The following is a 13845-nucleotide window of genomic DNA, read 5'->3' as shown; positions in this document are numbered from 1 at the left end:
GCTCAGTCGGGCTGATCGGGACATCGCGATAAAATTGCGATGTTCCGATCAGCTGGGACGCAAGCGGAGGTCCCCTTACCTGTCTCCGCGGCGTCCAATCGGGGTTTGATTGCTCCAAGCCTGAGCTACAGGCTTGAGCAATCGAGCCCCTATCTCACTAATCCATGCAAAGCTATGGCTTGCAGGGATTAGCATAAGAGATCAGTGTGTGCAGTGTTATAGGTCCCTATGGGAGCTATAGCACTGCAAAAAAAAAAAAAAGTGAAGAAAAAAAAAAGTTAACAAAGGTCATTTAACCCCTTCCCTAATAAGTTTGAATCACCCCCCTTTTCCCATAAAAAAAAACTGTGTATATAAAAATAAACATATGTGGTATCACTGCGTGCAAAAGTGTCCGAACTATAAAAATATCATTAATTAAATCGCACGGTCAATGGCGTGCGCACAAAAAAATTCCAAAGTCCAGAGTAGTGTATTTTTGGTCACTTTTTATATCATGAAAAAATGAATAAAATGTGATCAAATAGTCCCATCAATACAAAAATGATACCGATAAAAACTTCAGAACACGGCACAAAAAATGAGTCCTCACACCGGCACGTACGCAGAAGAATAAAAAAGTTATAGGGGTTAGAAGATGAGAATTTTTAACATATAAATTTTCCTGCATGTAGTTATGATTTTTATCCGAAGTACGACAATATCCAGCCTATATAAGTAGGGTATCATTTTGACCGTATGGACCTACAGAATAAAGATAATGTGTTATGTTTACCAAAAAAAATGCACTGTGTAGAAACGGAAGCCCCCAAAACTTACAAAATGACATTCTTTCTTCAATTTTGTCGCACAATGAATTTTTTTTCCGTTTCGCCGTGCATTTTTGGGCAAAATGACAAATGTCACTGCAAAGTAAAATTTGTGGCGCAAAAAATAAGCCATCAGATGGAATTTTATGTGCAAAATTGAAAGCGTTACGATTTTTAGAAGGTGATGAGGAAAAAATGAAAATGCAAAAAACGGAAAAACCCTGCGTCCTTCAGGGGTTAATACTAATATGCCATTGCTGATGCTGGAGAAAGATATTTGTTAAACTACCCATAAACCAGCTTGCTATTTATTTGCTTGCAACTAAGAAACCTTGGAATGACGACAGGAGGCCCAAGATGAAACGTCAGAAGACAAAACATTTGAGGAAGATACAGATTGTATAGAAGGGCAAAGATCTGGGATTTTCCAGTTTGAGAGTGAGGGGCCACATAAATGAACTTTGGCCAGGAAAGAAATGGATGCTAAATATGCTAATATATACAGAGATAAAGCTCAAATAACCAATCAAAATGTAACATGATGATTTTGACGTCATCACTAAACCTTTTTTTTGTCAAATGTAAAAACAATGTACTTCCATTTAATTAAACAGAACTCCTTGGGCAGCTCTTTAGGGAGTATGCTGAGAAGGAGGTATGATACCAACATTCTGTCTGGTGTGTAATCCTTGTGCCGGCACTCAGCAGTATATAGTGGCAGTCACTCACATTTTAATGCCTCACCTCAAGCCATCCTTGACACTACAACTAGCGCGATGTACCGTGGTCTGCGGCTGGCACAGAGAGGGAAGGAGAGTAGATTACTACCTCGGCAATTCTCCCACTATACAGGCCAGATAGTGTCCCTCGTATTACAGAGGGACACTACCTATAGTGCCGGACACCTCCGTGTCAGCCTGTACTGTCTACCCCTTCAAAATACCCACGGTCGGTGAGTGGTGCCATGTACCAATTGTGTGACACACACACATTGTTCTAACTTTGCATTAACCTTTGCATAACTGCATAACCGCGGAACTATTTTCAACTGTTCTTTATTGCATTTATTGCTGGAACGAACATTGCACCTTTATTACTGTACCACCAATGAACTTACCGAAATAATATTGAACTAATATCAGCAGTAATTTTAACCGGCATCTCGGTTGGATTCAAATATCTATTTGGTACACATATTGCAATATTTGTGGTTATACTTTCACAGTGTATCTTACTGATTTTATTAAAGCTCCTTCGCCCGATGCACGGGCCCTGCTAGGGCGGTAGGAGGCTTATTAATTCCAGCAGAATATTACTATTTTATTCTATTTTAAGCCTATGAATAAATTCTGTTAATTTTATTGGATCCTTCTTCACCTTCATTCTTTTTCCATATGTATCTTTGAGGAATGGTTCTAAGAATTGATTGCTAATCAATTTTATTTTTAGCTTATTTATATTGTATGTGTATATGTGTGTATATGTATGTATGTATGTGTATATGTGTATATAATATACACATACACGTCAGGAGTGGCGTCCTCTCCCCGAGGAAAATACTGATCCCGTATATATATATATATATATATATACACACACACATATATACAAAACCCTAACCTAATATATAAAACATTAACAGAGGTAAGATAATTTTCCATGATATTACCAAATACGCATCAATAAATACCAGTATGATATAACCATTATTACCAATAACAACAGTATACGAGGAATATTATCACCATACATTTTACCATCATACTGTTCCTAGCTGTATACTGAGACCAATATTACCAATAATACCACTATACAAATAGGATTCCCCAACCCCCACATAATCCCGACACCCCATACCCCCAAACACAGTCTTTTCCTTATCCATCTCCCTCCAATACAGTCTCCTCATTATCTATCACCCCCCACAATGCAGTCTCTTCATTATCCATCACCGCCCCCCACAATGCAGTCTCCTCATTATTCATCACCCCCCACAATACAGTCTTCATTATCCATCACGGCCCCCCACAATACAGTCTCCTCATTATCCATCAACCCCTAACAATAGTCTCCATTATCCATCACCCCCCAACATTACAGCCTCCTCATTATCCATTACCCCCAACAATACAGTCTCCTCATTATCCATCAACCACCAACAATAGTCTCCTCATTATTCACCCCCCCCCCACAATACAGTCTCCTCATTATCCATCACCCCCCCATAATACAGTCTCCTCATTATCCCTCACCCCCCAATACAGTCTCCTCATTATCCATCACCCCCCCCAATACCGTCTCCTCATTGTCCATCACCTCTCCAATAGAGTCTCCTCATTATCCATCACCCCCCCCAATACCGTCTCATTGTCCATCACCTCCCCAATAGAGTCTCCTCATTATCCATCAACCCCCCCCCCCTGTGCCTCATCACTATCATTTATTCATCCCAGCACACTGCCAAGCCACTCCTCTCCCTCCCTCACTCCCTCCCTGGCAGTATCTTACCAGACACTCCTGGCTGCTGCGGGGTAGCGTGCTGATCCTTATTTTCTACCCACCTGTTCTGAGCTGCACTGGTCTGGCAATCCTGACGTTGGGGACATCTGTGCAGCTCCATCACGCTCAGCCCATGCCCAGCCGCTGACATCGCATCACATAAATGAAGCACTGCCCACAACACAGCGCCGGAAGGTCCCGGAGTCCAGAAGTGAGTTTGACGCCGGTGAATGTCAGTGATTTCATTGAACTCTCTGTGTGTGTGTGTGTGTGGGGGGGGGGTGCATTCTGGGTCAGGGTGTCACCCCACCAGAAGGTGTCACCCGGTGCAATCTGCCCTCCCTCTGCCCCCTCTTAGCAACTGCGCCGTGTCAGAGCATATTCCAGGTGGGCAATTAAGTGGGTGTTTGCTCTCCAGACAAAGTTGAAGTGTTTAGGGGGAGGGCATCAGATATAGACATCATATTAGGACCATGGTCAGACCATGAGAGTACGCCCATCAATGTTTTAGAGGTATTGTGAAGAGGTGCTTGTCAGAATCACATCAATTCTAGAATGAGTACGGAAACTGGGTGAGAAATAAATATAATCATGTTCATTAACCATGGTCAGCAATTATTTTTTGTATGTGGAAAGAGCAGAGAGATCTAGGATGGGATCAGAATTTAAGTTAAAGTTCCAAACTATGACCTCTTCCTTCTTAGCGGTGTCCAGTAGCTTAAATACTTTCCCAGAGAAAAGGCTTTGTTTTGCATTGGAAGCATAGAGACTTAATATAGTGTACTCTTTGTTATCAATGAGAGAACTGTATGAAATTGGGAGTACAAGTAGGATATACCTACTTTGTGGGTCTACAATTTGATGAGAGAGAGACATAGAGATAGAATACCTCTCCTTTTTTTTTATCAATTCTTTATTTTTCAGAATTTTTACATTATACATGAAACATAAACATCCACGTGAGTCACGCAGGACTTAAATAGTAGAATAATATCCACAAGTTTGCAACCAAACGAGGATAAGCACCATCATGGTACCTCATTAAGAGCAGTGAGCAAACATATGGTACAGTAGTTCAGGGGCGTGAGACCCATTCTCGTGGATCTACGTAAGAGAGGACCTGCTAAACACATGTGGTGACTAAACTCAACAACCAAATAAAAAGAACAAAAGAGCAGAAAGAAGACATTAAAAAAAATGGAGAAATAGAAAGTAACAAGAAAAAGAACATGGCTGGGAAAAGGGTCAGGGGGGAAAGTGGGAGTCAAGAAAAGAAAGATAGCTGTGGCCAGAAAAGTAGTAGTAACAATAAGAAATAAGGAAGGAAGGGGGGAGAATGGTATAGCGTAAGGGGGCCAAGAGAAAGAAGAGGAAGAAAGGAAAAACTGTGGAGAGGGGGAAGGGGGGGGGGGAAGGGTGAAGACCAGTCTCGGGGAAAAAAAAGGAAAAAAGAAAAGGAGGGAGGGAGGGGGGGTATAGAAAAGAAGGGTTCATAAGAGAGAAAAGGATGGGGTAAGTACAAGGAAGGCTCCAAATTATGGAGAGCGGCGGTGAACTGCTATGTGGGAGGGTGAGATCCTTCAGGAGAAGCATTGGAAGCAGTGGGGGAGGAATCAGTGGAGACAGAGTAACTCGTCAGGGATGCTGAATATCTCAACCACGTAGTCCAAACCTTTAAATAAGTGTCATGAGAGCCAAGACTCCAGCTCGCCATCTCCTCCATTCTACATAAATCACATATTTTTTTGACACCATTGAGCCAGCGTGGGTGCCGAGGTCTGTAGCCAATGCAGGGGTATCAAAGCTTCTGCAACAGAGAGAAAGTGGGAAACCAAGGAATTCTTGTGGAGACTACAATCAGCATTGGAGAGTTACAGTAAAACTAGTGCTGGGGTCAGTTGCACCGGTTTCCCCATTATTACAGATATGAGTCTACCCACCTCGGTTCAAAACTGTGTAATGCCCGAGCAGGTCCACCAGATATGGAGATATGAGCCCACCTCTCAGGCGTATGATACCAGTGAGAGAGGAGCTTGTATTGCCCCTACTGCAATTTCACGCACTTGGAGAAACCATGGGAATGTCTCAGTACTTCCCTACATTCCTCACCGGTCAGTGAGATAGACAACTTCCTTTCCCAGGAAATCAGGAATAGCGGAACCGTAGACTCCTCCTCATTAGATAGCGAAGAGCGTATCGAATGTAAGGTGAGTTTTGAGGGGGGGTGGGGGGGGGGGGGGGGGGGCGACAAGCGTCAGCTTCTCCAGCCAGTGTAGGTCAGGATCAAGGACACACACCCTAAGCATCGCAGCACAAGCCCTCCTTATCAAATAGCAATGAAAGAAATTTGGAGCAACCGTCGGCAGAAGCGCTTGGATATGACCAAGGAAGGGCGGGGAGTCACCCGGGCACAGGTCTCCAAGAGGCGTATGTTTTAACCGCAACCAAATATCATCGGTGATAGTAGTTTGGGGTGGACAAGAAATGGGACGAGGGAGGCCGGCAGTGCCGGGGATATAAGTTTACGGTCAGACGTCACCTTCTCAGCCCATTTGTCATAGGTCTGTTTGAGAATCAATGTAGCTTTAGTCAGTGGGTTAGTCACCGTCTTTATAGAATGTGTGGAAGGGAGCCATATAGCCCTAGAGGCTGAGCTACTCGTTTGGGTCAGTAGGTGCAGTTCCAAGGAGTCACCCAAGGGGAAGAACTTCAGTTGCGTCACCAATTCCTCCCATCTCTGTAAGTGGATAGCGTGATACAGTTGAGAGATGTCCAATAGACCCAAGCCACCCGAGTCCCTGTCCCTGGTGAGGAGGGAGTGAGACAGACGTGGTTTCTTACCCGACCACAGAAATGTGCGGACCATCCTCAACATGTACAATATGGTCGGGACAATGTAAGTTTGCAGCAGGTTTCTCTTGCCAACCCAGGAGAGGTAGAGCAATTTATATTGGTCTATTTGCGTTCTCAACTTATTGTAGAGGGGAGCATAGTTTGCCACAAAAAGGTCGCTTAGCAAACTAGGTATCACAATACCAAGGTATTTGAGTCCAGACTGTGGCCAACAATAAGGTGACTAGGACTTCAATAAAGCGGCCTGGGATGGGGGAAGAGTAATGTTAAGGATTTACCATAATTGACTTTAAAATTAGGGAAGCTACCGTAATGGTCTAGTAGGGTCTGTATTTTAGGGAGCAAGCGTTGGGGGTTGGTAGTCATGATCAGTAGATCATCAGCAAACGCTGCAACCAAATGCGTCCGTCTCCCAACCCTCAGTTGGGGGCAATGTCCTCATCTTGACGCAAGGCCTGCATGAGCGTCTCCATGACTAAGATGTAAAGGGTTGGAAAAAGTTTGTATCCCTGTCGTGTTCCATTCCTAATCAGGAAGGGCGGAGACAGGGTGCCACAGACCCTCACCCGGGCCCTGGGGTCTGAGTAGAGCGACATCACAGCCTGGACAAACGAAAGGGGGAAACCTAACCGTAGCATAGTGTGATGTAAATAGCCCCATGCAACCCTGTCGAAGGCCTTCTCGGCGTCTGTTCCCAAAATAGTAAGGGGGTTTTGGTGCGTGTGGCATGGTGAAGGAGGTGTAAGACCCTATGTGCGTTGTCCCTGCCCTCTCTACCCTTGACAAAACCAGTCTGATCAATGTGGATAAGTCTAGGCAAGAACGCCGCTATACGTAGAGAAAGGATCTTGGCCCAAATCTTTAAATCATTCAAGTTCAGCAAAGATATGGGCCTTTAACTGGAGGACAGCGTTGCGTCCTTGCCCTCTTTAGGAAGGACTGTTATGTAAGCTTCTAAGGCCTGTGATGGTAAGGGTACCACCGCAAGCAAGGCATTGCACCATGAGGTCAATCGAGGGAGGATGGTGGGTGTGAACTTTTTGAAGTAAAGCAGACTGAGGCCATCGGGCCCTGGTCTCTTCCTGGCCGGGAAGGAAGACAAAACTTTGCCCACTTCCTCCTCCGTGCATGGGCGTAGGAGCGTAGACCCCTCCTCCTCCAAGAGGCCAGGCAGTTTCAAGTTGTCAAGGAAAGTTTTGATCGCCAAGGGTCTGTCGGGTGGAGTTGTGGTGGTGGGGAAGATGTTGTACAATGAGGCATAATATGCTGAAAAAGCCGAAGCAATGGAAGAAGTGTCAGTGGAGAGTTGACCTCCAGGTTGCTGTATGGAGTGGATGTACATCTGGTCTCTATGTTTCTTAATCATAGCGGACATTAACCTACCCCCTTTGTCGCCATGGAGGAAAAGCCTCTGTTTGAAACGTGTGACATGTGCAGCATACTTAGCGTGAAGTAACTGTTTCAATTCGTCCCTCAGTTGCGTAAGGGTCCCCTCCCTTTCCAAGTCCCCCTGTGGCCCAGCCCCACCGTCCAGGAGAGCAATGCATTTTAATAGCGCATCAATGGCCAATGATCTGTCTTTCTTAACCTTTGTCCCCAATACTATCAGCAGTCCTCTCATGTAACATTTGTGTTTCTCCCATACCGTAGAGAGAGAGAGAGAGAGAGACGTCAGGTGTAGTGTTTATGTTGAAGAACATTTTCAACTGGTCGTCCAGAGTGGAAACTGCCTTTGGATCATCCAGAAGCCAGTCATTTAATATCCATGTCCAATCCCTGACAGGGAGTTGGGAGAATAAGACTGTAGCTAAGACTGGGGCATGGTCAGAGAGTGTGCGGGAGCCAATGTCAGCTGAGGCAACCAGAGGGAGTAAGTAATGGAAAAGGAGGTAATCCAAGTGCTGTGCCGACTGGTGAGGGGTAGAAAAGAAAGTATAGGTACGGTCCCTTGGGTGCAGACAATGCCAGGTATCGACTAGACCAGGGGTCTGCAACCCGTGTCTCCGGAGCCGCATGCGGCTCTTTTACTCCTTTGCCGCGGCTCCGTGAGTCTGTCCCGGGTCCCGGTCACCCTCATTCCGGGACAATGCAGTGTCCCGGAATGATCTGAGCCCGTGAGCCGCTGTCACGGCGTCGTCGGTTTACTTACCTGCCCTGGTGCCATCGGAGCGGAGTCTCTTCTTCCGGGGCCGCGCGGATCCTCACTGTCATGTGACAATGTAACGTCAAATGACAGTGACGTCGCCGGCCTGCGCCTCAGTCGAGGAGCGCCGCCGGGAGAGGAAGACGCCACGCGAGGAGCTGGTGAGTATGTAAAGCGTTAATGCTGCCACGTGGTGAGGGTAACTTAACCCCTCACCCCATGGCAGCGGCAGCGTTATTGCTGCCACGGGGTGAGAGGTTAACGCTGCCGCTGCCATGGGGTGAGGGGTAACTTAACCCCTCACCCCATGGCAGCGGCAGCGTTATCGCTGCAGCGGGGTGAGAGGTTAACGCTACCGCTGCCATGGGGTGAGGGGTAACTTAACCCCTCACCCCATGGCAGCGGCAGCTATATCGCTGCCCCGGGGTGAGAGGTTAACGCTGCCATGGTGTGAGGGGTTAAGTTGCCCCTCACCCTATGGCAGCGGTAGCGTTAACCCCTCACCCCGCGGCAGCATTAACCCCCCTCTCCCCAGTGCATTAACCCCCCTCTCCCAAGCCCACCCCAGGCCTGGGCCCCAAAAAAGCCCACCTCAGGCCTGGGCCCAAAAAAAGCCTACCCCAGGCCTTGGCCCAAAAAAAGTCCACCCCAGGCCTGGGCCCGCCCCAGCAAAAATATATTTTACATTGTTAAGTGAAAGTCCTTTTTTTCTTCAGATTGACAGCTGACTGCACGATCCTGTATATATAGCATTAAGGTAAGAAACAATATATGCAGTGTTATATTTGTTTTAAATGACGCAATGGTTTTGCGGCTTCCAGTTTTTCTTTTCTTCAGAAACGGGTCCAAGTGGCTCTTTTTGTCTTAAAGGTTGCAGACCCCTGGACTAGACCCAGGGAATGAAGTTTATTTCTCAAGGTGCTGAGGGCAACAGAGGAGAAAGCCTATCGCCTCGAGGACGCGTCCTATTTGGGGTCGAGGGCAACATTAAGATCCGCACCTACAATGATGGGACCTTCAGCAAAAGCCCTTAGCTCCTCCAGGATCCTCAGCAGCCAGCGAACTGGATGCTTATTAGGGGGGTATAGCGAGGGCAGAGTGTATGTCCTGGTGCCAATCCTACCTTTTAAGAACAGGGCTCTGCCATCTTCAGAGTCATGTTCAGTCAGTAGCTGGAAGGGGACGTCCTTATGGATAGCGATGGAGACACCCTTGGAGGAGGAGTTTCCCCTTCCACTATGATAGCAGAGAGAGAAATAATTAGTAGGCTTTTTTGGTATGCGACCCTGTTTAAAGTGCGTTTCTTGCAGGAAGGCCACCGAAACCCCCTCCTTCTGTAACAAGGACACCACACTATGACGTTTTGCCGGCAGGTTGAGACCCTTCACATTATATGTCAAGAGTTTCAAAGAGGCCATGACGAATGTATACGTTTAGCGGGAGAAAAGGGAGGGGGAAGGACAACTGTGGAACAATGAGTAGGAAAGCAAGCAATCGGGAAAGATAGAATAGAGAGGTAGGAGGAAGGGGGGGGGGGGTAGTGTGGAAGGGGTACAGGAGAATGAATAGGAAAGGGACCGGAAGCTACAAGGTAAGAAAAGGAAGGAGGAACAGGCAGGAGAGGAGGAGACTGTGAGAACATAGAAGGGAAGCAGAGGGAAAGAAAAAGTACTAGAGGAGGGAGAAAGAAAAGAGGACTCAGAACAAGAACGCCTTCACATGTAAGGCACTAAGTACAAAGAAGTCAAAAGATATAGAGGACACTAAGGAAGTGTACTCAATGGGGTACGGCCGCAATCCTGAACCGACAGCCGATCCGACCTGCAAAACCACCGGGAATGCCTGTGGTAACCATTTGAACACGAATAATTCACAAAAATCTAACCACCCATAACATGTGAATAGACTACAGACGTGGGCCCTGAGGTTCTGCATTAACAGGGGGGGGGGGGGGTTTACCAGATGAAGGGGAGTAAAAAGGGTGAAGGAGTGAGGAGCAAGGGGGGGGATGGAGGGAGAAGAAGGAGGTGGGGGGAGGGGAGGAGGAGAGGAGGGAAGACCACTAAATCTAAGAGGTAAGGCCACATAGTAATAAAGGTTTCTTCTGGGGCTTGAGACGGTCTGCGGCAGGAATCGCTACGAAGGTCCAGCAGGACCGTCAGGTACACAATATCAACCACAATATAACAAATGGCAAACAAAACATGCATAATCACAATGGAGCTGAAAAAATTCAGGTCATACTGCTTGTAAGTAACCGTCGGCCGCCGCAGCAGGAACATGGTTTCACATGTAGTCCACGGCTGCAGCAAAGGGCAGTGATCCGATCCAACAGTGTAAGCCATATGGATGTTATAATGGCAAGCGTGCATCTTCCAGGAAAGAAACAGCAGTCCTAGCACTTCTGAAAGACCAAGGATAAAGACCCCAGGTATAAAGGGTTAAGGTCCTTAAGTGAACATGAGGCCCAGGGAGTAGGGGCAGGGGGGGGGGGGATGAGCGGTGAAGGAGAGAGGGGGGGGCGATGAATGGGGGGGGATCAAGGGAAAGGCCAATCCGTAGAAGTGGCAATGAAGGGCAAAAAGAAAAACAGCACGAAAGTGCATGTAAAAAGCGGTAAACAAAATTCTCAAAAGGGGTAATACACGTAGCATCTTCAGCATGAGGACGCTACTCCAGTATTACAAAAATGGGGCACAAGAGAAGCAAAGAGTGACCTCATGTCGGATCTCCAGTCTGCCGGCTCCGGTTGCGATGCTCTGCAGGCTTTGCTTCAGACTTCAGCTTCTCCAAGGAGGACCACGAAGACATTGACGGTAGTTGCGATAAGTGGTGACTCAGTTGCATCGGTAGCCACATAACTTTTCGAGGTCCTCTGAGGACCAGACAGCTAGGCGTCGGCCATCCTTCACCACCGATAAACAGAACAGATAGAGCCAGGTATATTGGACCTTCATACCTCACAGTTGCTGCAGTAATGGTTGTAGGATACGCCTCTTGGCCAGGGTAGCGGGTGAGAGATCCTGAAAAAGGCATAGGGCATGTCCCTCAAAGGTCCCTCGCCCGTGGCTTGGTTCGCAGACATCACGGCAGCAGTGTCCACGTAGCTGAGGAGCCCACAGATCACATCTCGTGGAGGTTCTTTTGGAGATTGCATCGGGCGTAGTGCTTGGTGCACCTTCTCAATCACCACAGCCGCCGCACGGTCTGCACCCAGTAGAGAGGCGAAAATCTGCATCGCGACAGAGTGCAGGGCTTCTGCAGCATAGAACTCAGGTAAGCCCTTTATCCGGACATTTTTGCGTCTACTGCGTTTTTCCTGGTCTTCCAGGAGGAGAAATGCCTTGTTTAGATGGTCTTCTTGCTGTCGCAACTGCTTGGCTGTGGCATCACAAAACGTTACAGTCTCAGAGATGGCTCCCTCTAGGAACTCTGTGCGGTGGCCTATTTGTCGTACCTCGGCTTTGATTTCGGCGAGCCCCTGTAGCACCGGGGTCAGGGCACCCTGTAAGGCCTTAGCCACTGCTTGTTGTACCACCTTCTTCATCATCAATCGAGAGAGGGGACCTCCACTCGACTGCTAATGAGACTGTCAGCATCAGAGTCAATGTCTCGCTCTGCATTCCTCGTGGTGGCCGGCGCCATTTTGGGAGTGCGCGCCGGGCTGTGAGTAGACTTTTTCCTAAAGTATTGCGCTACATCCACTTGTTTTTTTCCCCATTTTAGCTTGGCTGGAGGGTTCCCCTGGCTTCTGTTTATAGTTGCCCATTTGTACAGGGTGGAAGGGAGTAATTAAGCAGTATTGGGCTCGGCTGTGGAGAGCTGCTCTTTCAAGCGGCTATCCAGCTCCGCGGTCAGGCTCCGCCCCCTCTCTTCTTTTTCAGGTAGGTAGAGGAAACGATAATTGGGTATTTCCTGTGAGAGATTGCATGTTTTTGGCACACAGATGCATTTACTTGGAGACAAGCAATGTCTATATTGTGATGCAGTAACTCGTTCCACAATAAATGTTGCTTACCAAGCCTTTCAAGTCCATTTAAATTTAGGGACATAATATCAATCATTACCTTCAGTAGCCTGGTAGTAGGTGACCACTGTCAGAATAAAGAAAGGGAAGTATTGGGTACAAGTTAGATATCAAGGAAAGCGTGTCTGGGGGAGACATGGGAAGAAAGAAAGCAGGAGGTGAACAGAAAAGAAATGTGGTGAGCAATTTGTACAGTTGAGAACACAAAATCATTTGGAACACAAAAGTGGTAATGAGAATATTATACAATACCAAGAGGTAGCACCAAATGCAGACCCCAGGGATTAAGCACAATCAACCAGCTAAAAGTCTCAAGCAGGGTCAGTCTGTGCATGTGAACATTCAGGTGGCGATTCTTGAGAGGGATCCTAATCCAGCAGACCCAGAGCATACAGTAGCGAAAGGCTATGTGGTACAGATTGCATGACATGCACCTTTATGCAAGAGAAGAAAAAGAAACAAATCGGAGCAACACTATTAATCATGCGTACAAGGTCTGGAAGCTCGTCGAGGGTGCCGATGGTCCTTGCGGGATGGAGCTGGCAGACGATATCCTCCCATCAGACGATTTGGTGCAGGTAATTGTATGAATCCAAGGGCAGTGGACTGAGCAGCGCTTAAAGAACCACCTGGGAAAGCTGGATACTTTTCTACATTTGTTAAACTGTTACGGCTGAAAAACGGTAAAAAAATTGTGTGGAAAAATTTTTCATTCCTATATCTATATTCTCCTATTTATCCATGGTTCAGCTTATTTGGATCTATTTTGAACATTTTAGTGTTCTTATTGTTAGGGCCTATTCAATCAGCTGATGCTAGGACCCTTTCCTTTTAGCTATCTCGGTTCCACCGATGTATTACTGCGATCATAATAAAGCCACCAAGCCTTCAAACTCATATTAGAAAATGATTGCAAATTTATGAAAAACAATAGGAAATATGCTTTTGGCCAGTACTTAGGACTCAAAAAATTCTGAACAGACATTCTGTGTGTGGCAGGCGGCATATGTGTGGCTGAATCAGTGATCTGTTTCCATTGACGGCAATGAACAAGCGGATTCCACTTAAAGAATGAACATGTGTATTCATTCAGTCAAGAATTTCCATTGCAGAATTTTTCGCAGTGGAAATTATGCTATGTGCATGGTACAGCAGACGCCCATTGAAAACAATTGGAAGGTGCTGCTTCAGAATTTCCAAAAGGAATTTTTCTGCTGGATCCTGCTTGGAAGTTCTGCAGTGTGAATGGTCTCTTATGGTTTGTAGGTTTCATAGCTTAATAAGTATAAAGCCTGCAGGGCTGTGTTTGTGTGAGGGGCGGAAGTAATTAATCACTCCTTGCACTTCCAGGTGAGGCTTATTGGGAACAGGTGGGGGTGTGTGTATATAACTCCCTCCTCTCCTGCAGGGGCGGAGCACGTGTAATTTGTGGAATCTCTGCTTCTTGTGTCTGGTGTTTGAATCTCCCGCAAAAATCTTCAGAGCTGCTGCTCACAGTGCCGAGGCCTCGCTGA

The 13845-nt window shown here is 46.8% G+C and overlaps 1 protein-coding gene across 10 annotated transcripts in view; it reads right to left on the bottom strand.

Moving 5' to 3' along the window:
- The window catches only part of LOC130290823 (diacylglycerol kinase eta-like), a 1161394-nt gene that overhangs the window by 238196 nt on the left and 909353 nt on the right, over nt 1-13845 (bottom strand). The gene's annotated exons all lie outside the window — the stretch shown is intronic.

This window comes from Hyla sarda, chromosome 9 (assembly GCF_029499605.1).
Source record: "Hyla sarda isolate aHylSar1 chromosome 9, aHylSar1.hap1, whole genome shotgun sequence".
NCBI lineage: Eukaryota > Metazoa > Chordata > Amphibia > Anura > Hylidae > Hyla > Hyla sarda.
Note: the sequence above shows the minus strand (reverse complement) of the source record. Positions and strands in the feature narration are given on the sequence as shown.